This window comes from Parasteatoda tepidariorum, chromosome 7 (genome assembly GCF_043381705.1).
Source record: "Parasteatoda tepidariorum isolate YZ-2023 chromosome 7, CAS_Ptep_4.0, whole genome shotgun sequence".
In the NCBI taxonomy this organism is placed as follows: Eukaryota; Metazoa; Arthropoda; class Arachnida; order Araneae; family Theridiidae; genus Parasteatoda; species Parasteatoda tepidariorum.
The window spans coordinates 68,148,976-68,173,985 of NC_092210.1; the positions used below are offsets into that span (position 1 = coordinate 68,148,976).

The 25,010-nt window shown below is 26.1% G+C and overlaps 2 long non-coding RNA genes and 1 other non-coding gene across 7 annotated transcripts in view; 1 reads left to right on the forward strand and 2 right to left on the reverse strand.

Moving 5' to 3' along the window:
- The window catches only part of LOC122269028 (uncharacterized), a 119,295-nt gene that overhangs the window by 34,503 nt on the left and 59,782 nt on the right, over positions 1-25,010 (forward strand). The gene's annotated exons all lie outside the window — the stretch shown is intronic.
- On the reverse strand, positions 3,179-20,920 carry LOC122269025 (uncharacterized). Its single transcript, XR_011637321.1, has 14 exons — positions 19,581-20,920; positions 17,273-17,308; positions 15,836-15,850; positions 14,733-14,747; positions 14,001-14,018; positions 12,007-12,190; positions 11,573-11,587; positions 8,808-10,789; positions 8,555-8,572; positions 8,070-8,084; positions 6,820-6,837; positions 6,102-6,116; positions 4,303-4,320; positions 3,179-3,227 (listed from the first exon to the last, which is right to left on the reverse strand). It is a non-coding gene; the product is annotated as an uncharacterized lncRNA (long non-coding RNA).
- The window catches only part of LOC107438808 (uncharacterized), a 5,315-nt gene continuing 1,265 nt past the window's right edge, over positions 20,961-25,010 (reverse strand). The window contains exons 2-5 of the transcript XR_011637329.1: positions 23,104-24,171; positions 22,202-22,222; positions 21,520-21,540; positions 20,961-21,357 (exon numbers count right to left, since the gene is read on the reverse strand). This is a non-coding gene — a transcript (uncharacterized protein). The remainder of the gene's footprint in view (positions 21,358-21,519; positions 21,541-22,201; positions 22,223-23,103; positions 24,172-25,010) is intronic.

Sequence of the window (25,010 nt, forward strand, 5' to 3'; positions counted from 1 at the left end):
CTTTATATAATTGCTATATTTCTACTACACGATTTCAACTAATCCAACTAGTTCATAGATTATGCAAAAATATTTAGCAATTTATGCTAAAGTTGCGTGATCACGGGAAATGACTTACTTTTTGGAGAATAGCGATGAAATTTTTTTTTAGAAATCTTAAATATCAGTATTTTATTGTATGTTACAAATTTTGAATCGTGTGAATAAGTATTTTTATCACTTTTAACACGTAATCAATTTGCTTGATTTAAGTTAAAAAAATAAATATACTACGTTTGACTTTTGAAATAAGACTAATGATCTTATTTAGCTCTTCTTTAGCAGAATAGTAACTTAAAAATTATTTCAACACTAATCTTAAAAAAAGAAAATTGCACTGAAATTGTTAGAAAATGTAAAAAAATAGGAACAAAAACTTACCGCCAGTTATAAATGCTGAAATGGAATTTATGAAAATGAAACAAAGTAATTTAAATGAAAAATGTCTCACCGTAGCACATGCATAACACTTAAAGTATAAACTGATCCTATTTTTACTTACTGTTTGCTCCACTTAGGACTATGAAAGAAAGTGTTTTTCATTTAGAATAAATAGTCAGATATAGAAACATTTTAAATTATTTTATTATAATGAAAACAGCACTTACCTGCACCGATAAGATCTGTAAAATAAAATACACGAAATAAATGCATTGAAAATTTTGTATCATAATAATGTTTTCAAATTCATGGTATAATTTTCTTAAAAATAGCAAGTAAAAAGGTGGCGGCAGAAAATATTACTAAACATACTCATTTAATACATTACACTCATATTTGAGAAAATTACATCTGGAAAAAGAATTATGTGACTTGGCCTAAATTACGTGAAACATTAAGGGAGGTAAGACATGCAAATGATTAGAATTGCAAAAGAATTATTCATGCAAGGAACGAGAAACGGCTCCTTAAGCAACCTCTAAAAAACTTCAAACATATGGCTCTTAAACCTCATCCCTATACCTCTCACCAGACACAGTATATATTTTAAGAACACAGGGGAGGTGAGCTGGTATCCAGCATTATGTCTTCCCATATCAGTAAACTTTTGCAACCTAATACTGAATTTCTCGAACATTCAAGAGCAGGCTGGTTCTGGTTCCATCCCGATAAAGATATGTCAAGAGTCATTGGTCAGATTAAAGTAGGACTCATCTGCGAAAAAAACCATTGATCCATGCTCATTCTCTATGATCCGACATGGACTATCCCGTTGTCAGAAGTCAGCAGGACGCAAACAGCGAGACTTCTTGCAAATAGCTGTTGCTCATGAAATCCTTCTGGAAAAAATAACCCTAGAAATTCGGCATGCCGCTTAGACTTCACGAGAGAGTTGAAAATCTTTAGTATGCCTTTAATCAAAAAATACCGATTTTCGCTAGATAAGCTTTCTTATGACAGATCCGGAATCCTGAAATTGGATTTCAGATTGACTTGTTTCAAATCTCCCTTCTATGTTCCTCCTCATTCTAAAATGTAAACATTTGTAGATATTAATTTTTGTTGAAGTAAAATTAATAAAATTGGTTGAGCTTGCTGCAAAAAACACTAAGAAATTCAGCAAGATTTGCGAGAGAATGAAAGGCAGATTTTGCCATGCGTGCTTAGAGAGTCTATTCCTCTACTAAACCAACCTCCACGCACTAACAGTGCTTACGTCCATGACACGCATGATTTACATCTTTGTTTTACTGCAGTAGTTTTAAAATACGTTTGGTTGTTTTTATAAAATTTGACAAAGTATGCAAATTAAGTATTTTAGCTAGATAAGCTTTCTTATGACAGATCCGGAATCCTGAAATTGGATTTCAGATTGACTTGTTTCAAATCTCCCTTCTATGTTCCTCCTCATTCTAAAATGTAAACATTTGTAGATATTAATTTTTGTTGAAGTAAAATTAATAAAATTGGTTGAGCTTGCTGCAAAAAACACTAAGAAATTCAGCAAGATTTGCGAGAGAATGAAAGGCAGATTTTGCCATGCGTGCTTAGAGAGTCTATTCCTCTACTAAACCAACCTCCACGCACTAACAGTGCTTACGTCCATGACACGCATGATTTACATCTTTGTTTTACTGCAGTAGTTTTAAAATACGTTTGGTTGTTTTTATAAAATTTGACAAAGTATGCAAATTAAGTATTTTAGACACCAGTGTATTTAAACCATACTAAAGATGTGTTGAAATCTATTTGTTTTCTTCTGTCTGCCGTAAAAATTTAAATCGTGGTCAATGTGTTCTCATCTCTCATCGTAGGGATCACATAAAATTTAGTAATCACGTAATTTTAAAAATTCCTCTTTTTATTTTGTTTTATAAATTTGATAGTTTACTTGTGCTATTATCTAAAATCTGGGGTATACGTTTCGTTAATTGATGTCAATTCATTCCCGGAGTTGCAAAAGCTAGAAACCATAGTATAGATTTTATCAAAACAATCACTAGACTTTAAATAAAAGCAAAAATACTAGAGTGTCATATTTTGTATTATTATTTTCTTAATCTCTCAAACATACAAACAAATTGAGGAATGCGTTCATTATCATGAATTTTGAAAAATTACTATTTTATCGGCATGTAATTTCTCTTGAACTGCATTTTATCAAGCACAATTTTATTTCACGATGATATTAAAAAATTAATTATGTAAAATAACAAGAAATTATCTAAATTATTACATAAAGTTAGAATAAATTATATAAATTATTCGCAAATTATAAAGAATAAGCATTTCCTTTTGAAGCATTTTAAAATGCTTAACAAAAATTATTTTGACATATAAGTAGTTCTCTAGTAAAGGAATCAATTACTTACCACCTAATCAAAAAACAAATTTTAAGTGAATATAAATTATATTAAAATTTAGTTTATTTTCATGTTTTTCGAATAGTAATTAAACGAAAAATGTCTTACCCTTTCCAGCTAAGAAAAGAATTAATACATAAACTCCTTGTAGATCAGCATCATGAAAATGCAAGTTTACGCAAATAACCACATAAAAAGTTTTAGAAATATGCTCAGCTGTAGCAATATCTTGTTTAAAAAGTTAAAATAAAACTGCTGATAACTTTCATTTTAAAAAGTTGAATTTTTTTTTAAATATTAAAAAAATTGACAGGCATTATAATAAAAAATTAGAGTTTGAAGGTTCTTTAGAGTTGAATTATTACTTACCTTTGCTTCCGATTTCTGTAATTGCAAATCTTATTATTAAAAAATGATTTTAACTAATTTTAATTATTTTCAATCAAAATTATTAAAATATAGCATATTTAAAATTATAAAATATATTAGAATAAATGTATAAAGGGAAACACAATTTGAATGCGTTGAGACAGAATACTTTTTGAGTGCTATTGCCTTTCTAAAGATGTATCCCGTTATAGAAGTATAAGTAATATTTCCTAATTTCGATGGTAATTATTACATAATTTTTATCATATTTCTTATTCACATCATGTTTATTACATCATATTATCATATTTATTGTTTACATTCACATATTGTTAACTTCTGACTAACGGTAGGAAATAATTCTCTGTGTTGTAAGTTTAACTTCCAAACTATTAATCCTCATTGCATAACACTAGAAAAACTGAAAACTGCCTAGAAAATCGAAGAGGGCAGTTTGGCTCATCCTAGATATTTTTAGTTCAAACCTCAAACATGCCTCTAAAATCAAAAATATGCTGAAAATAATTTATTAAAGTTATAAAAGAAGCTGGATCATTTGAGATTTATCGGATTTCTTTTTATCTATATGACGAAAATGTCTGATTGAATGAAATATTTTGCGATTTTGTATTATGCTTAATTTTATGTTGCTCAGATAATAGAAACGTTACTCTCCAAAAAGCTAACAATTACGGATAATTATAGTAAGCAATCGAAAATACTCTATTTCAAATATCGAAGCTGAAAATGTATGATAATACCTGATTTATTTTCAGTTTTCATGCATTTATTAGTGTCAATACTACTCACTTATTTTCAGATACATTTGCCTTAATAGGTGCATTTGCAATAGTATATAAGAATTGCAATAATTACTGAGATATTTTCAGTAAATATAAGTTACTCTGATGATTTTGAAAGAATGGAAAGAGTTAGTAACTTTTTGATATTAATCAAAGTACTTGTCAATTTTCGATATTTATAAAAATGCATATTTCCGTTTTTTGAGTAGCATATAGCATTGTTAATTTATTAAGTTTAATAAACAGTATGTATAGCTTACATACGAATGCACAAGAAATAAACTTACTGTTAAACACCCTATTGACTAAAAAAGAAAAATTACTTCATTAGATTACTTACAGTTTACAATAATTGTTCAGGATTAAATGGTAAAAATATAATTGAGTTAAAACATAATAAATATTTTTACTTTTATTTATTTTATGATGATTTAAATTAGTTAATAGTACATAACATAAAAATATTTATCTCAGTCTTACATCAAGTGGGACATCTTAATAAAATATTTTACAATTGTTTTCATACTTTTGCGAGTACTTGTTTTAGTAATTACATGAAATGTACCTAATTAGTTTGACATTATCCTACGGAGAATGGAAATTATGCACCAAATGGACTTTTTCTATAGAAACTGGTTGAAGCGGCAATTGTCAGACTGAGATGTTAATTGAGAAGGAGAACATATCAGATGGAATTTTGGATTTGTAAGATAATTTGTTAATGTTAAGTATACATATGCTTCCATCAATGCATATTACGATGTGTGAGTCTTGTTTACTTAACGAACCCATCATTAAAATAGAACGTAACATTTTGGTAACTGAAAGTAAAATTTCTTTGACAGCCATGTATTGGCAAATGCACGAAATATGGAATGGATGATGACCTTGCAGTGGAATGAAGAAATTTCACAAACGAAGAAAGTTCTCAATGTTTCATGAGCAGAAACTTTTTCTACTCGTGAAATACGTGTACTAAGTAATGTTCGAAAGCATTTAACGAAACGCAGGGAAAGAACAGTTCAGGCACATTTTGTGCTATTTCTGAAAAAAAAAAAAGATGAAAATTGCAATGTGAGGAAAAAGATCTCACTCAATCTAGAATTAATTTATGTATTTAGAGAAAAAAATTAAGCTCTAATGGAAGATTTATGAACAAATTGAAAATTATGGAACATTTTCGAGTTACGAAGCTTTATTTGTTTATATTCTTATTACGGCAGATTATTAAAGATTTTTTCTAAAATTGAGAGACATTTGTATCATATAGCAAAAACAAATTGGTAGTTTTAATAGACTACGGAATGTGAGGATGTATTTAAATCCTTGAAAAAAGCTTTAAAATCAGCATCCGTTTTAGCCTGATTTGATTTTAGCTAGATTTGAAGAATAGACCTAATCTCTTCGCTGATGCAATTTAAAACGAATTGAATGCTGATTTGCCTCATTAAATTTACGGAAAAGATCACTTAATTACGTAATGGAGCAAAAGCTTGTCAAATCTTGAACGTAACTATTGCGTAGCCAAAAAAGAAGCTCTCAAATATTTTCATAATTATTTATACAGATTAAAATTTTTATTAAGCGCAGGTCACTCTGCATTAACGTGGCTTTTAAATTTGCTTGAATAAGGAGACATTAAGATGTATCTGTTCCTTATTTATGTTATTACTCATCTGTGAGTAAATTATATTCTTATTTGTCATCAGTCTTTTTCATTAAAAGTATATATCATTAAAATAGAACGTAACAACATTATTTTAAGGCTTTCACGGCCTGCGGAAATGAAATAAAGCTCATCATCACACTCGCATACTCCGAGTTAATACGCATTAAATAGTATTAATTTAGCTATAGAAATTTTACTGCTTAATAAGTATATTTTCAAGTGATTAAATTATATCCGATTAGTTTTAAAAGCTTTTTTCTTATACTAATCGTTTCGAAATATTTTTCACATAAACTGTTTCAAATCAAATTAATATGTCGCTTTGAAAGGTTTTGTGTTATTCTAAATTGCGTGTTGAAACATTCAAAGTTTATAAATGAATATACCTAGTTTTAGTTTTATGTGATATATACTTACAGCCACAGAAGAAATCTGTCAAAGAAGAAAAATGTATGGAATTAATTTCATGATATAAAAAACTTCTTAAAAAAACAAAGCAACTTTAACTTAGTTGAATTCACATTTTTTTAATTAAAACAAAACACATCACTCTGTGAGTGACAACAATACCAAAATAGGTCATGAGAAGCATTTAGACCGGTTACGGGAAAATACGGTATACAAGTGGAATCAAATAATAATTGTAATACATATTTGTAATATAATTTTTTCTAAAACTTTTAAATAAATTTTTAAAGCATAATTATCATTTTCCTTTATTTTCGTATCTCAAATATTCGGAGAAATACTTTTAATATACATTTTTGGTTTTCCAATTGGTATAATTACAACCATTGTAACTATTTTGTCTGAAGAAAACTATGCCATATTTGAGATATTTTTTGCCTTTTTAAAAAAAAAAAACAAGAATGCGGAGTTAGATGTGTTATCGTATAAGACTTAAAATGTTTCTACAAAGAAATTACTTCGAATGAATTCATTATGGGTACTATTGAAATGAAACCATTGCATATTATTCTTAAAAAGTAAATGACTAATCTTCCTGTTTATTGTCCTAAATACTTTAATTAAAAAAAATGAAGTATTTTTCAAACTGGGAAAAAAAATATAGTAATGTTGCGAAAAGTTGTTCCTTAATTATTTCAAAAAATAAGAAATATTTTGTAAAACTTACCACTGACAGCTTGATTTGCTACAAAAAGAAATTTTTTTTTTCAGAAATGGACTTTATTACGAAATACTTATAATACTGGACTTACAAATAACAAAGTACAATGATTGAAATTTTTTAAAATTTTGGTTTATAGTGTTTTTATATATTTTCTTACAAAATACACAAATATGCAAATTAAATTATGAAACAAATAAAAATATGTACCACGTCGATACGCACTTTAAATTTTAAGAATAAAAACAATTATATCACGTAACCATGTTTCTAAAAGCAATAAAACAACTATTATTTTTATTATTTCTCTTCCCTATTTGCTTCATTCACAAATGCATTTTAAATCTAGAAAGCGTATTAATAGGAAAGTCAATGATAAAAAAAAATTACAGTTAAAATTTTTAGTCTCAAATTTTGTGAAAGTCCTATAAGAGGTGCAACAACATAATTAATTCTTACATCTTTCACCCTAATGCTAACTTTTTTTATTTATTTTTTCGCATTAACGTTCCGAGCGTTTGAAATTTTTCCGTTACGGCAGGCAGTATAGTAAGTTTTTGGAATTTACTTAGTAACTTTAGTAATATTAGTAACTTTCATTTGAAATCATGTGGTAATAGAAACAATGTTATGCAACTGTTTTATATGATAAATTTTACCAGAAATATTGTCATTATACAGTTATACAGTCCGGTAATTTTACCACAATTGATTTTTCCGCTCAGAGCTATTAATTTTCTTTTAATAATTGATGCCCGTTTTGAATCAAATTCGACAAAATTCTTAATGTTTAAAGCCATTCGTGATTTGTTTCGCTAACGACTTGCTTATATAGGTGTTTGAAAACTAGTATATAAGTTATATAAATTAGTATATTAGTATACACCTATATAAGTTTCCTTATATAGGTGTTTGAAAATTAGCATATAAGTTATATAAATTAGTATATTAGTATACACCTATATAAGTTTCCTTATATAGGTGTTTGAAAATTAGTATATAAGTTATATAAATTAGTATATTAGTATACACCTATATAAGTTTCCTTACATAGGTGTTTGAAAATTGCTCTGCTGTAAATTCTTTATCTACTACCGAATTAAAAAAATTTTATTTGTAATAATTCAGGATTCTCTCCTTGTCTTGATTGTTTTTAAATTTGTTTTTTATGCTTTAAGTTAGCCATGGTTTGCATTTAAATTTATATGATATAAATGTAAAGATATATCAGATCGGATTGAAAAAAAAATACTTACCTCCTCCAAGAACATCTATATAGATAAAAAAAAATAAATTTTACTTTAACAAAATTTAATTTTATAGCTACAAATATGCTGTTGTAATTTAATGTTCTTTTTTCTTTCCTGTAACAAAAATCTTTTGATAATAATGAAGAAATAAATTTTCATTTATTGTATCAGTTATAGAAATTCCTTATAAAACTAATTTAAAACTTGAAATATCTCTTTTTCAAACTTGTTATTAAGTAATGGGAAAATGAAATCAAGAATAATTGCAAAAATTAGCATAATAGTTACTCATAAATTTGCAGAATTGTACACAAATGAAGTAAAAGTAGAAAATGAATATTTATCTCTTTCTTTTCTTAGTGTGAAATCTCAATAGTAACCTATGTATTACTAATATCTCTATTATTAAATGGTTTGTTATTTTGTTATACGTATAGTTTTATAAATGTTCTAAAAATACTCAAATAATATAAAGAAATATAAATACTTACTGTTGCCAAATGTCTCAACTAAAATAAGACAAATAAAAATATGTTTAGTTTATTGTTATAAAATCTAGACCATAAATAAATTTTGTAAAATATAATAAAAGTTAAATCAAATTTTAATTTTCTTCTAATTATTTCTTAATATTTATTAAAAAAAACATGTTATTCTAATATTTTTCTAAATAGAAATTTCAAAATTGATAATGTAAGAATGTAAAACTTTGCATAATTTTTCGAAAGAAATAACAAAACTTACGTCCTCCAGCAAGACCTAATAGAAATTTTCCAATTATATATAAATTTTATTTATTTGTTCAGTTAAACATATTGCATATAATTCCTGCTTATTTCAGTCACGTTACTTACTAAATTATTCTTTAATTATGATTTTTCTTTGGAAATTAGTTTTGTTAATGAAGTAACATGTTATATTGTTTTTCATTTATGAATTTTTAAGATTTGTGCCGTATTTTTATGAACTTTTTATTTTTATTTTTTAAAATTTCTTAAAAAGAGCTTTTTGTTAAGCTATAAGCAAATACTTCGAATAGTTTTTAAAATACCCTAGATTAAGCGAATCATATACTATAAATAGTTTGGTCTTGTAGTTTACGTCCCACTCGAGTTAATCCAATGGTTTATTGATTACTGTTAGAGATTCTTCCTTAATGATGCTTCCAAGTCATCACCGATGGATGCGCATACTACTATATAAAAATTGAAAGGGATGATAGATGGTTCTTACATTTCATGGACTAACACATAGCAACATAAATTATTGTTCACTGAAATGTTTAACAAACAAAATAAAAAGTAGCACGTAACAATAATTTTTAATTAGTGTAAGTTTCTTCCCGAATTTTTTTTTTCTACGATAGTACAAAATTGTAAAAATTGTTTTACACTAAAAATCTGATATTTCGAAGTAAGCAAATATTTAGCCTAAAGATCCGAATTTAATGATTTTATCTGATTTAAATATATAGCTACAATGCATTATATATTAATTGAAATTGTATTATAAATTTATTAAACTAAAAATAATTTTGTCCGTTCCTTTACTTATAAAGAAATGAGGTACAAAAAAGACGTAGGTTTTTCATTTCAAATTATTTGAATTTAAGAAAAAATTAGGCACTAAGATAATAGTTTTCAACATTACCAACTTTTATTTGTACCCTAATTTCAAAATTTAGGATGAAAATAAATTTGGGTTGAAATGTAATAAATGTTATGTTTTGTACTTACCGCCTGTGAAGCAACAAAAATTGTTTATGAACCATATATTATGCCAGTTTAAAAAAGTGCATACCTACTTACACACTTTTAAAATAATTTCTTAGAAAAACATGCAAGTTAAAAAAATTTTATTCTACACTTCTTTTAAAATATTCTATGCTAAAAATTAATAATATTTGTTAAATATAACCTTGCAAAATTTTAAGGTGTTTTTGAGGTTTATGTGAGGTTGTTGCTAGGGTTCATTTGAAGTTGAGTTATGAAAAATCAATCTCCGAAAGTTCATATGATTGATGATATAAGTGAAGATGTATTGAAGATGTTTTATTCACACTTGAGGATGTTAGAAATCCTCCTTAGACCAATTAGCTTAGAAAGATTGTTTTTGAGGTGTACTGGTTATTTTTCTACGCTTCGAGAAGATATATATATATTTGAAGTGTGAATAGTTTCACCAGATTTCAACTGAATTTATAGCTGAGGAATAAATTTCTTTTATGTGGTGTAATTGAGGTTTATCGTTGAGATTATTTTTGTTATGAATTAGAAACTCCTTTTTGACCTAAGGCTCCTTTTTTTGCAATTGTCAACCTTCAAAAACTCTCAAAACACCATACTTTCTTGTAAACTGTGGAAATATTTTAAAAAATACACAAATTATTACTGATGCGCATTCTATAGTTTTGTATTCATTACAACTATGAAATATGTGAAGTATTGATATCATTAAAGGTGATAAGGAAACTCTATTGTTCATAACTCTATTGTTCATTCAAAAAAATTAAGTAACTATATTAAAATACTTTCTATTATTCTTCAGAACATGGAATAGAAACGATTCTTCATTAACAATAAGGTGCATGATTTTATTTAAATCTTCCCGTATAATATGTATTTTTTAAAGAAATTTTTTAACTTGTTTGGAAAATTATATTTCATTAAATATGCATAAATAATTATGTTTTTTGATGATTTTTTTGCGCTTACCTAGGAGTCCAGCTATAAAAGGAAACATTTTATTAATTATCTATGTGATGTTATACTTGCATTAAAAATTAAATAATGAATTTCGAAAAAATAAGATTTACTAAGTTAATTTCTCTGATTTATTTTTATAATTAAATGGTTAGATTAATGCTCGCTTAAGATTAAAGTGGTTGCCTTATTCGAAATGTTTGTATAAACAATGAATAATGAAATGCTTGATAATTCTCTTTTCCATTAGATTTTTTTATAAAATTTGTTAACTACATGTAATTCGCCGAATATATGATAGTTAAGTTATTTTAATGCTTTTTTTCTAACTGTATGGCTTTTATCTCTATATCTTATTAAACTATATCATAATTTAAAGGTTGAAATGTGTTCTACATCGAAACTCAAAATATGGGAAAATTAATAGCATACGAGGTGCAAATACGAAATATGAAATTTGGTATGTTGTTAATTGTGCTCTAAGGCTTGCTTGTCTAAGTAGTAACTGTAACTTATATAGATTATATCACAAGTGTCATTCTAAAATTACTACCGATTTAAGCATATATAAACACGCCAATAACAACGTTAGCTCTATGATAAAAGTAAAATAAAAGCTAATCAATTGCTCCATGTTTGGATAAATTTGTGAGAAAAAAAAGATTGTTTCCAGCAGCATAACCTTACCGTTTTTAAGCATAAACTTAATTTTGATGGAAATATAGAGGTCATTATTGCTCATTTAAACAAATATTTATTTTTTAAATTGATCTGAATACCTAAAATTGTTTTGGAATAAATACTTACGTTTTTTCTTATTAGCTAAAAGAAAGTTAACAAAATATCATTAAATAGTCTTTGAAATTTAGTTGAATTCATTTTAAATTACAAAGCTTTTTCAAAGCATGCAATTAGTAAATTTAAGTAAAAGAAACATAAAAAAATTATAAATATTCTGTTATATACAAAGTGAAATTATAACTTAGTTTGCAAAGTGATAAACCTATGCTTATCACTTTTTCACTCTTAAAATTTTGGTCCAATCTTGTCAAACTTTCTCAATTATTTTATACATAAAAAATAGCTTTTTTAATTATTTATTTTGGGGCAATCGATAAAAATGCAGATTAATGTAGTATTAAACTCTGCCTTTTTGTTGAAAAAATTGACTTTTGAAATTTATGAAGCTTATTACCAAAAATTTTAAACTAAATAAGAAATAAAATCTAACATATACACACCTCCAAGTGCATTAGCAGCTAAAATAATAAAAATTTTACAAGTAAAAAACAGGAATGTATTTTAAACTAAAAATTTGTGACTACATATATGAAATAAATATGAAATTAAGAAGATCATTTATAAATCTTTCTTTTCAAACGGTTATTGAAAAAGACTAGTTTCACTTACCTCCTCCCAAAATATCTATAAAAACCACAAATATAATTGTAATTAAATGATTTTAAATACTCTTTTATTCTTCAAAATTACAATCAAAATTATTTTATGCCCTGTTTTATTGTCATATTTGCTATCATTTTCATTAAATATATAACCAGTGATATTTTTGAATTAATGAAATGCTTAGAATCTTTTAAATATATTGATATAATTATTAAAGAATTCAAAAATGTTAGGAGAATATTAGTTTGCATGAGCGATATAAATAAATAAAGTATGTTTAATTCGCATTTAAAACAAAAGTGAGTTTTTTGAAGTTATTTTAATCAATAAAATTTTTTCCTGGTTTATAGCTTCAATTCATAACAAATTCCAGCATTTTAACAAGGACTGTTTGACTCATCTGAATTTTTAAAAAAAGTTCGATGTTTTTCTTTTAACTATAAACTATATTATCATCGTTCATTTACATTTGTATTATTAATAGTGCAGTGATTAGCAGTAACAAAAATTTTAAAGCGGTCTTCTTGGTCTTATGATCTTATGAATGTATGAAAGCAGCGACATATTTTGGCTGTTATTTTATCCTTTTTTTTAAATTTGTACCAGTTAATCAGAAATTCTTAGATACACACTATTCTATTTTTCGTTCTTCCTTACTTGCGTCAGCAATCATCTACCCTCTTTTACATCATTAATTATGTCTGTTAATCAGTGAATTCCATGAAATCCAAAAACTCTGGGCATTCATGTTACCAATTTTACTTTCAGTTTGTTTGCTTTTTCTTCCTTTTCTAATCTGCTCATCAGACTTAGTTTAGGACGCCACATTAATTAGTTTCTTTTTTGTGGTTTAAGCGTAAATTTCTCTGTCGCTTTCTGTATCTTAAATAACTAAATTAAATATTAAAAAAAATAATCTTAAAAAAATGTGCTTCTGCTTAGAAAATTTCAGAAAATTTTCTTTAAAATAATTACTGAAAAACACAAAAATCTTTTTGTTTTACATATTTGGTAAGATATGGTTTAAATTTTAAAAGTTATAAAGTATTTGTTGTGGGTCAAGGAAGAAAAAAAAACAGCTTTACTTGTGAATATTAAGAGAAAAAAAAACTAATGCCTAACATTTCTATAACATATTAGTTTAAATACTAAGATAAGAATTTTTATATACATTAAAATAGCAGAGTACTGTTCGAATTTTCACTCTAAAACTATGATAAAATTCTGTTCTCTTAAGTCTGCTCGCAGTCTGTTCTTATAAGTAATAGTGAAGTTTACGGAAAAGAACGCTTGTAACTTTTACAGTTTTGAAACCGTTTAAAACTAGTATGGTTAAAAAAACCACGAATCTATAACTATATGTTTTTTTTAATCATTTATAACTAGCATGACTTCAAAATTGTAAAAAAGAAATTTAACTGGATATTGGAGTTAGGCTTTTCATTAGATAATGGACAATAATGGATAATGGATTGTTGTTGAGATGCGTTTCCTCAAGTCAAATAAGCAATGGTATTCGCTTATTGTAGCTGGTTAATTCACCTATTGAGAATGATGAAGGAACTGAGTATCGACATTAGGTCGGTTTGATAAAATTATAGTAGTTTAACCATATTAGGGGAAAGCAGTCATTAAATAGTTTTCTCACGATTTATAGATTGAATACCATCTCAGTTTAGATTAATTGACTGTTCTGTTTGAATTTTTTAAAATAACAATCGAATAAATTGTTATTTGACACTTTTTTCCGAGAAATTTCTAACACTGTATAGGGAAGGTTAAAAAAGTTTAGTTTTAAATATTCAGAAAAATTTTGCAATAAAAATCTTACTCTGTCCAGCCTTGTTCACTGTAAATAATTTTAGAAATTTAACATCATATATGACAACATAGATAGTGAATGCATACAGATTACAAAAAAATTAAATAATTCAATATTTTAAAATTTATTATTTAGCAATCAAGCTGCTTTAATAATTAAAATGTATAAACTATTGAACCATATTGAAAATATAAATAAGTAGGAAATTGTTAAAGATATTTAATAGTATACAATTATAAAAATATCATATTACATGTTTTTTTAATGCTAAATGTATTTCTCAATTATTTTACTTTCATTTTTAACTTACACTAAACAGTGATTCTATCATTATAAAACCTCCTCGTTTTTTTTATCGTTTTGAAAAATCTTAGCTAAGTTTGAATAATTTGTAATAAACGAATTTTACTTGGTACTAACTTTGAAAAGAATCATATGATAAAGTTGTTTAAAGATAATAGTCAGAAGATTTTGCTTTTTCAATTAATTATATTACATCTTTTATGCAAGTTTTTGCTGGAATGTTATGTTTGCAATCGTTTTTATTAAAAACAAAATTATATGTTTTTTCACGTAAATATTAACAGCATTAAATCAGCGCAACCGTATTAAATCAAATTTCGTATTTTAGAATGAATCTTAAATGGGTTAAATTCTTGTATAATCTGAACAAACTGGATTATACATTATAGATTCTCAATAAATGCCGTGTGTTTCGAATTTGAAATAACATAAACTTACCGCTGTTGGCAAGTCCTAAAAAAGAAACAAGATTTAATAGTAAATTCATAAATCATCATTTTATTATTGATGTGTTTAAGAAATGAGACATGCGCAAAAAAAGCTGTGTGTTTCTTTAAGGTTTCGAATCATGTATTTATAAATATATAAATTTATGTATTAACGAGATAAATTTAATTGTTTTACAATTGTATATTTCATTTAACATGCATCTGAAAATAAATATTCGACTTGAATACAAAGAGGTATATTCAATTTTTGCAACTTATGTTATCAATTTATGAAATTCAATAGTTATCATATACCGTAATAAGGGATAACTTTGAGACTACATGAATGTTTGTATTCTTTTTATTTGAATTTCTAATTTAAATTGTAGTTCAGAGCTATGATTATTTTGCATTATATATATACCTGTACAAATTTTTTTTACAATGTGATAAGCAACTCATTCTAAGAAGTCGGGAATAAAATTCTATGTCACAATGTCACCAACTAGTATGGAATAACTCTGGGATAACTAATTTGTAATTTTGAAATCAGCAATAATATTATCACATAGCAAACATCTTTAATATCGTGTATAGACACTATTTTTTTCATAAAACTGTAAAAATTTCTAAATGTAAATTTTCTATGGGAGGAGGATAAAAAAAAATTCTAAAATGAAAATATTATTTTTTATATTTATAATTATTTCTAACATTAGTATAGATTCCATTATTGTTATTATTAATATTTACATTGTTATTGTGATTTCTCTTATCGATTATTATTCATTTTCCGAGGGATTTCCATTCCTGACTCTCAATACACTGCAATTTGGTATTGTCTCAATAGCATCGTCAGGAGAGCGTTTAAAATTTTACGCCCGTTATGAAAATTTTACTTCTTGAGTATTTCACCATGATTCGAGAACTTTTTAAATAAATTGAAAAAGTTTTGCTCGCAATTATGTCATTCGTTTATCCAAAGACAATTCTATGCAAAAATTAAATTTTATAAATTTTTTTTTCATTTTTAATAATAGTGAAAACAGTTTAAACTTTTATTGTTTAATTTATATGTAATATACAGTATTTAAAATAAAAATTTCAACTTACCAGTAACACCTCCCTCTAGATAATTAAGAATAATTTTGAGATTAAAAAAATTAAAAGGGTAATAAAAAATAAAAGCAACTCACTACAACAGACAATTAATAGTGTTTAATCTGATTTGTATGCATGATAGCACACTGATATTAATTTTTTTCATCAAATAAGTTTGAAGGAACAAGTTGTGATGTTTAACAAATTGTCCATAAAAATTAAGTTTTTCAAACATATTTAACAAGTGTAAGAAGCCAAAAATTATTCATAATAAATGAAAAAAATCAAAGTTACTTTCGTAGATATAACATTAAAACTGAAAAAATAGCGTTTAAAGAAATCTAATTTTTTCTGCATAAAAGAGCTGTAAGCACCAACAACGCGAGTTTAATGTTCAGCTTAGCGTAACATTTTGTTTCCTTTCGTACAGAATAGATTGATATCGAATTATAGGATTACGAAGGTTTGTTATTACGTTTGTATAAGTATAATTACGAATGAGTGTAGAAAAACGCTCAATGAATGCTGCTGAATTAAAAAAATAGAAGTTTCGATTCCTTTTCGATACTTTCGATTTTTGCTAAACTAGTTGCAAAAAATACCACTTAATTTTATATCCACTGAAATGCATCTCAAAAGTTGAAATTTAATGTGTTAAAAGAGCCATTTTCAAACAGGATTCTTTTTATTGTTATTGCACTTTTAAATGATTTTCTTAAGAACATTTCTTAAAGTCTTTAGTTTTCTTTAAAGTTAATTTAAAAAATATAATTGTATCTCTCGAAATCTTTATTTTATAATTTCGTTCTTGACGTGATGATAACAATTTCAAGAAATAATTATTAATACAAAATTGAAAAAGATTAGATGGTGCCGGATTACACTTATGCGATAAAAAATTATCGCTATTGTTAACATTAAAAATTTCCCCTCATTTCATGTTTTTTATAGTGATACCTAAATTTTTTTTGTGTGTTCCTAAATTTAGAAATTTTAAGTTTAGTTTAATATTTTTTGAATCGAATTATTTTATTTTTATTTTTTTTGGATTAAAGTGTTAGGAAAATGTTATAACACAAATTATAATAACAATCTGCTTTATACACAAAATTACTTTTCTCTCCAGAAAAAAAAAAACTTTTTAGGAAAATAAAGGTGAACGGAAATCAATCATGGGTGTTGGTGCCTAGAGCTTTTTCATATTTAATAATATAATAATAAATATAATTTGTGCTAAAATGTTTATATATTAAATGGGTTCTTAAGCATACACTATAAAAAATAGTTCCTTTAGATTTTTATCCATAAACTTATCGTTGCAATTATATTTATGAATTAGATAGTTTCCTAAGTAAATTAAACAAAGATTTAAGAACATAATATTTAAATTAACATAATTTCATTTCAAATTTTTATAAAATGAGTATTTAGTAACTAGTTTAAACTTACGTTGACATTTTCCGTTTTTGCCTCCTTTTCCTCCACCTAAGGAAAAATTTAAGAAAAAGTTTGTTAAATTAATTAGCTGCAACTCATTTTTTTCCAGAGATAAGAACTCAAAATTTAAAGTACAAGGAAAAAGTAACTTAGTTATTAACCAATGTAAAAGCCATTTAAACTTTTTTTTAAAATTTTTGATCATTACAATTTTACTGAATTTTTTATGCAAATGCTAAATTAATTTATTATAATTGAAGAAACTTTGCAGTTAACATCCATACTTTTTTCCGCAAATTGATATTTTTCTAATCTATTTTTTACTGGCAAACCGTTATTAGGCTCTATCTCGTTTCGTTTCAGAAGTGAGGATTCACATTTTGTACGTAAAAGAGAAAAATGATTCAGATATTTTCAATTGAAAAAAAATTACACGTCTCTTGGAATACTTAATTATTACAAAATTATTAGAATTCGCTATGCTAATATTAAATTATGTGATTATAATTGAAGAAACGTTGAAATAAACACTTGACTTTAGAACAAGTTTGGTATTGTTCACTAGATCTTTGATTTTGTGAAAATTGCACTCAGTATTATCAGTAAAATATCTTTCATTAAACTAAAACCTTTAGTTTTGAAACTAAAAAAAAATTATTGAACATTGACCCCTTTATTCATCACATTCTAGTCACATCGTTTAATTCTCAATTAAACATATATATTTTCCTGTTAAATAACATTTGAGTATGTTATATTAGATAAAAAATAAGAAATAGAAGTTCAACGAAAGATATGTAGCTCCAGCAGTGCACATGATTCCTGTATCAAAATATTAAGTGCAAAGACAGTTTGAATTCGAATAAAAATTCCATAAGAAATAGCGAGAAGTGCTTCATTTTCTAGTCAGCAAAAACTTACATCTAAGTTATTTTTTTCATTAAGCAATTAAAATAAATAAGAGGTTAATAATTACACAAATAATTTTGAAGCTAAACAATTACAGTAAATCCATTTATAGTTGGATCAATGGGTTAGATTATTTGTGCAAATATAGCCGCAATAATGCAAATTATATTGATTTTTAGATTTGTTATTACTTTGATGAATAAATTTATTGTAACTGGGTTAAATGGAATATAAATTTCCTTTTTTAAATTATAAAAAATTTAGTCCTTATAATTTGTATGACATAATCATTTATCTATTAAATGAATGTTGAAAATATAATTATAATATTTGGATTTGAAATGTAGTTGGATTTGAAATGTACTACTAGCCAATGAAACTGCTTCACCACATTGTGAAATTTTCAAGACAGCTAAAACATAATATAGTATGCAAGATATGAAATTTTTAGAACATTCATGGGAAGCAGGTGTTAATGGTATCAGAAACAGATAACAGCATTGTTTTGAATTCTCAATTTACATTTGAACTTTATTTTACGTTTAAGAATTTTGTGTAATACCATGCGTAAGAAGAATTGTCTTCAAGGACATATGCTATTTTTGATTTTTAATAAGGAAAAAATGTTTCCCAATAGGGTTACGGTTTATCGCCCTAATAAATTGCTATTGGCGTTGGCCGAGCTCCCTTAACTGTGCATACAATATGGAATCGATGTGGGTACAGAACGGTAAATCGGAATGTCATGCTATATTTTAGTGACTTCCTCTACTTACAGCCAAAAAGCTAAAAGGAGTCGCAGAACCAAATAATGCAAATTGTGAGAAGGGGAAGTTTACTAGACAGTAAGCTTGTTCAAACTGTTGGACAATGTCTGAAACAATATGAGCTACCAATAAGCAAATAAAGCTTCAGTTACTCTTGACATTGCATCACATAAAAACAGAAGCACCTTCAGTGTAGGGATAAATGTCTAATATTTACCCATGAAGGGTGGCACATAATCATTGCGGACGAGTTCTGGGACTAAATGTGGAGCCATGATTGTCACATCCGGGTTTGGCGGCATCATGGAGATTAGATGTATACATGGCTACAGTGATCTATTACTCACTATTACAATGATTATATTGGATACTTTTTGGTGAGTTCAACAACTCGTGTTTGCAATTCTTGCATTCTGAACCAAGTCTTTTCATTTGCATATACAGAAGTTTAAAGTTAAAACACATATGACAAATCAAAAGTAAAGTAGCATATTTGCAATTCAATTTTTGTGGGGAATATTAAATCTGGTTTCTGATCTTCGTGTCTGGTTTTGATCTACGTTTAAATCTACATGTTTGAATTACCTTTAGCAGAATTAAATTACTTTGGGAGTCACGCGGCTAACGTTACAGAATATAATTACCTCCTTTTGGTGGATTTCCGTTTCCACCTCCTCCTAAGGAAAAATATTATTTATCATTTAATAACAAATGACCATTAAAACGCTTTTTCTTTCAGAACATCAGAACATTTCCATGTTATTTCAAGAAATGAAAATTTAACTGACAGAAATATTAATTTATGCAAAAATCATTGCAAAGTCTGAGCATATATGAATTTTTATAAGACTTAGTCTATAAATGAAATATTTCTCGTTTGCTAATGAGTGAAACAAGTTTTGCAAAATTTGCCTATTTTAATATGTTTTATTCAGGGATGTGGATTATGATGCCAAAATAACTTTTGCACGAGGGGGAGTTGAAGATGTTTGACTCTGGCTGCGAGCAGCTAAGAATTATGTATGAAATATTAAAGGAGAGAAAAGACATTCTTTTGAAAATTAAAATAAATATTTGTAATTTTTTGAATAAAAATTTTCTGGAACAATTATTATGACGATTATTGAAATGTGCATTATGAGTGTGTATCATGACAATTAGCCAAGCACAAACTTGACAAATCACATATTAATTGTTTTTTGGTTTAAGTTCTTTTAATTTTAATCATACATAAAAATATAAGTAAATAGTTTGAAATTAATAAATTACTTTAAAATAATATCAAAACTCTCTTCTAGAGACGGAGAATTTTTTAAGTCAAGCTCTCTTGTTTGTTTCAAAAAATATCTAAAATAAAGTTTTAAATTTAATTACTTAGTCGATGTCAAAGAGTTCAAACATTTTCGCCTCTACTTGATCCTAAAATTTTAAATGTACTTATCTACATCACATTTGTTTTAATTTTAAAATAATGCGTTGATAAGTATAGACGAAATCTATATAGAAGACGAAAAATTATAGAGAAGTAATCGGGAAGCTTTTGCTCAGAATGAAAAGCTTCATAATATTACTGTATAATACTTAAATTTGCATCAGAAACTGAAAAAACGTTAATAGTGTAAGGATTTTTAGACAATATAGCTTATACTAGAGATAACTCAGACTTGTAGGCGGTCAGAAAACAATTGAAGCTTGTATTGTCACCTACGTAAAATTGCGTATTGTTACATACGTAATTGACAAATACTCCAGTATATTTTTCTCTAACTCCACTCCGCACTTCGACACTCCAGTATTTGATTAGTCTAACAAATTGGAAACTGTTTTAAATTTTGATAGCAAGATTTCAGTTTCCCATAAATGAAACTGAATTTAAAAATTACGTACATCGAGAAAAAAAATCTGAGAAAAAAAAGACAATCTAAGGGGAATTCTCAACTAGTGATGGAAATTTCCGAAGTGGAATGGAGGACAAGTCTCTTTGTTTTGGAGTTATAAATTTTGTTTTCTTTTAATCAGATANGCAGCATATTTATTTATAAATTATAACAACTTTTCAAGCATTAATAAACTTATGAAAATAAAATAACAATTCAAAATATATAACTAAAAATGCTTCAAAAATAATTGATACTAATCCATTTTAGGGGGTGTAAAAAGTTTCCAAACTATCATGGACGCCAATGCTGTTCCGTTGATTCTGGGAACAGGTACTAGTGGTATACGCAATAGATGCTATGCTAATAGGTATTTAACACACTAATATAAGTGTTGTGGTAATTTGATTTTTGCATCTCCCCAAATGGATAAGTAGCAAATAATTTCAAAGTAAATTATTAAATTAATCCTATTTAAATATAGGTGCAAAATGTTGTTCATACTATACTTCAAACTTTATAAATTTCAAACTTTAAAGAAACTCTGAAAGTAAAACAGATAAGAATTGGAGAAAAATGTAGTTAAAAAATAATATACATTCCTTACAAGTAAATTAATTTATAACTAAAATATTAAAAATCACTTTTTCTTAAAAAATATGAATGAAAAAATATTTTTATAAGATAAGTTTATGGTGTTACTTACTACGTATTTTGTAATGATGAACTGAAAAAAATATATATATTGGTACATTTTGCTTATTCTTAGCTCATGAATTAAACCTACGGAGATAAAGTCCTTAAGCTATTACATGTATGTTTGAAAGATTTAAATATTTATATTATTTTGATATATAAACTATTTTGATACATAAATTATTTCAAATTTACTTAACACGCGATAGATGATTTATAGTACAAATTAACTTTAGAATCTTCGATTCGAGCTTAGAATTTTCAGTACACATATTCTGCAATAATTTAATTTGCACTTAAATCAACGAAAATTACATCACATCTGCAGTGAAATATGCAATTACTTTATAAATTATTTACCCTAATATTGAAAGGTAACGAAATTATTTTGAAAAAAATAATAATAAAAAAATGCATGAAAAACACAGCAGAGTTTTTAAATTTAAGGAAAGTGCTTCACGTTTAATGACTTTGAAGATGCGTTCTATGTTCTTTTAAATAATATACCAGAACAGGTCTCTGTAAAAAAATCGCAACTAAATTCTAAACTGTTACAAGTGTATGTTTATTATAATTGCTATAGGTACTCAAAAAAGTTATACTTCACAAGGAACATGATAAAATTGAACTCTGATAAATTGCGATTTCAATAAAAATAGCCAAAATTTTGGAATGTCCAGTCATCTACTTACCATGAGTTACATATTGTCCAGCTGTAAAAATATTTAGCAATTAATGTTTGAAATATATATCTGATTTTATTTTTCACCTTTTTATTCAAACCCATTTTTTAATGCCAATATATTTGTCTTCAATAGGGAAAGTTTATTTCTTACATACATAATGCATACATAATACATAATGCATACATAGCAAGATATTTTTGAACAAGACATTTAAAAATTCTGCCCGATGAGTTGAATATTTCCTGAATCAGTTGAATATGTTTATTTGGCTAATTTATTTTTTTTTACTTCCTACCAAAAATGCGAACTTTATATTTAAAACAATTGGAATATAAGTTGTTTTTCATTTTTTAAGTAACAGGATTGAAAATGTATACAAGCTCTCGGAATTCTGAGCAAACAATCCAATCAAGCTTTCTGAAGTTCAGATGCTAATGATAATTTTATCTCTGTAAAGGAGTTGTTTTTAACAGAAATTAAATAAAAGCTGATATTACAATATACTGTTTAAATAAAATTCGATGTATCCAAAAAGAAATATCTATGCTTATCGGAATATATTCCACAGTCTCTTAAATTAGTGTTCAAATTTGTTTCTGTTTGAAGATTATGGTTTTTTTAAGAAAAAATTAGATCTATTTTTTGTGGTTTCTGCATTCAAAGTTAAAAAAAATAAAAAAATATAAGGAAAAATACCACTAAGCAAGCATATCCTATAAATTAGTAATTAATTTTATTTAAATTTTTTAAATTATTTTTTTTTGTTATTCTTGAATTAGATTTATATTAGTTATACTTATTAGCTTAAACTGTACTTATTATTGCTAAACTGAAACTTTAAAGTTTCTTTTTATAGATTTTATATTAATTTCTACTATTCTATTTTTAAAATGTCATTTTCTACTTACTGACTCTATGAACTGAAATATATAAAATAAAGTAAATAATTTACTCATATAATATGTACGCATTATATGCATAACACAATAACTAAATGATATATTAAAATAAATAATAAGGGTGATTTGCTTATTAATTTGAAATCTACGGGTGCCTGGAAGATTGACTAATAGATTTTGAAAATCAAGGAGGAGCTGCAGATTGGAAATAACTACAATGGGTTAATTGCACTGCGCCACTGCTCAGTGCAATTAACCCATTGTAGTTTATAAAACAGCTGTGTTTCAATTTCTCTACAGCTCTCGTTTCTCAGCCATGATTAGTGGTTGGATGCAGATGAAAATGTTGAAGGGACAATTGGATGGAAGTCAACTAACTGTGCTATTTCGTGGTATGAAGTTCATAGTTCCCCAATCATGCTGCTAAAAACTACGCATCCTTTTTTCATCCTTTTTTTTTAAATGGACTTTCAAAATCCTACTGTCATTTTTGGGACAAACGGTATATCGATATATATTGCAATATGACTTCAATTTGAGCACATAGCTGATGTCATATTTAACACTATTTCAACATATTATACAAGTTTGTGGGATTCATGATAATAATTATTATCTACTCTAACTGGAGATATTGTTTTTTTTTGATTTAGTGTGCCGTGATTATTCTTAAACTAGTGTCTTAAACATGAACTTATTAAAGACCATGAATTTAATAAAAGGTTTAATAACTTGTTCTGTGTGACATTCACGGAAGGGAGATTTCTCAGTATGCGTTTTTATCTTTATTATTTTTCTGATGATTATTTTGATGATTATTTTTAGATCGTTTAAAACAAAAGATGGGTGTTGAAATCCACTGCATTTTAAGTCGGCGCAATTTTTGTGGTAGAAACTTTTTGTTCCTCTTCGTCTTTTTTACAGTTAATATAAATTTTAATTATTCAAAACAGGATAAAAACTATTTTCTACATTACCTCCAGCTAAATGAAAAATAATAAATTAATAAAAATCAAACAAATTAATGTAGAATCATTGAAGTAAACAATAGATACTTACGTTCAGGCTTGGCGTAAACTAAAATTAATAATAAAAATTCATTATAAAATGGTAAGTAACATCTATTACAAAACAAGCAAATTTGCAATTTTAAGCTTTAAGTAATTCATTTCCTTATAAAACTGAAAAATACATGACTTTGTAAACAGAATAATGTGTCGAAAACAATTTCAAATAGATAAAACAAAAGCACTGTCTTTTAAAGAAAAATCTGGTTTTAGGAAAGTCATATAGATTATCCATTTTAGAATATTAATTTTTATTATTTTGTTTTCGTTAGAAGTACATGAAAACTATTAGCAGCCCATGTTTTATCATTTCACTTATGGGGCAATCATACCCTACACCAATTTCAACATTTTATTTTTATGAAAAAATTGCCTAGAAATTTACCAGAAAATTTTGCTGGAAAGAGATTATACGTTTGTCTACTAATATAGTTTTTTGTGAAAAAATTCTGTCAGTACTTTGCAGAACAAACATCTTTTTCAACTAAGGATAATTGGTCAAAGGTACAGCATGTTGCTGTACGTTGGATAATCATATTTTGCAATTTGGACTATCGAATCCACCTTGGAAATAACTGCAATTTTTTGGATAACAATAATTTTGAGTTCTATTATTCGTAAAGTATTATTTGATTAGCTTAAAATTTCAAATACTCTTAACTTAACTATTGAAAATTTAATAAAAAAAAGATATAATAATTAATATTAATAATTTTAGAATTTGAACTTCATAAACATAAATAGAATTTTAAAAATTAAAACGATAATAGGAATTATATTTTATTAGAATATTTAAAAAAAATAAAGCTGTATTAATATATATATATATATATATTTTTTATATATATA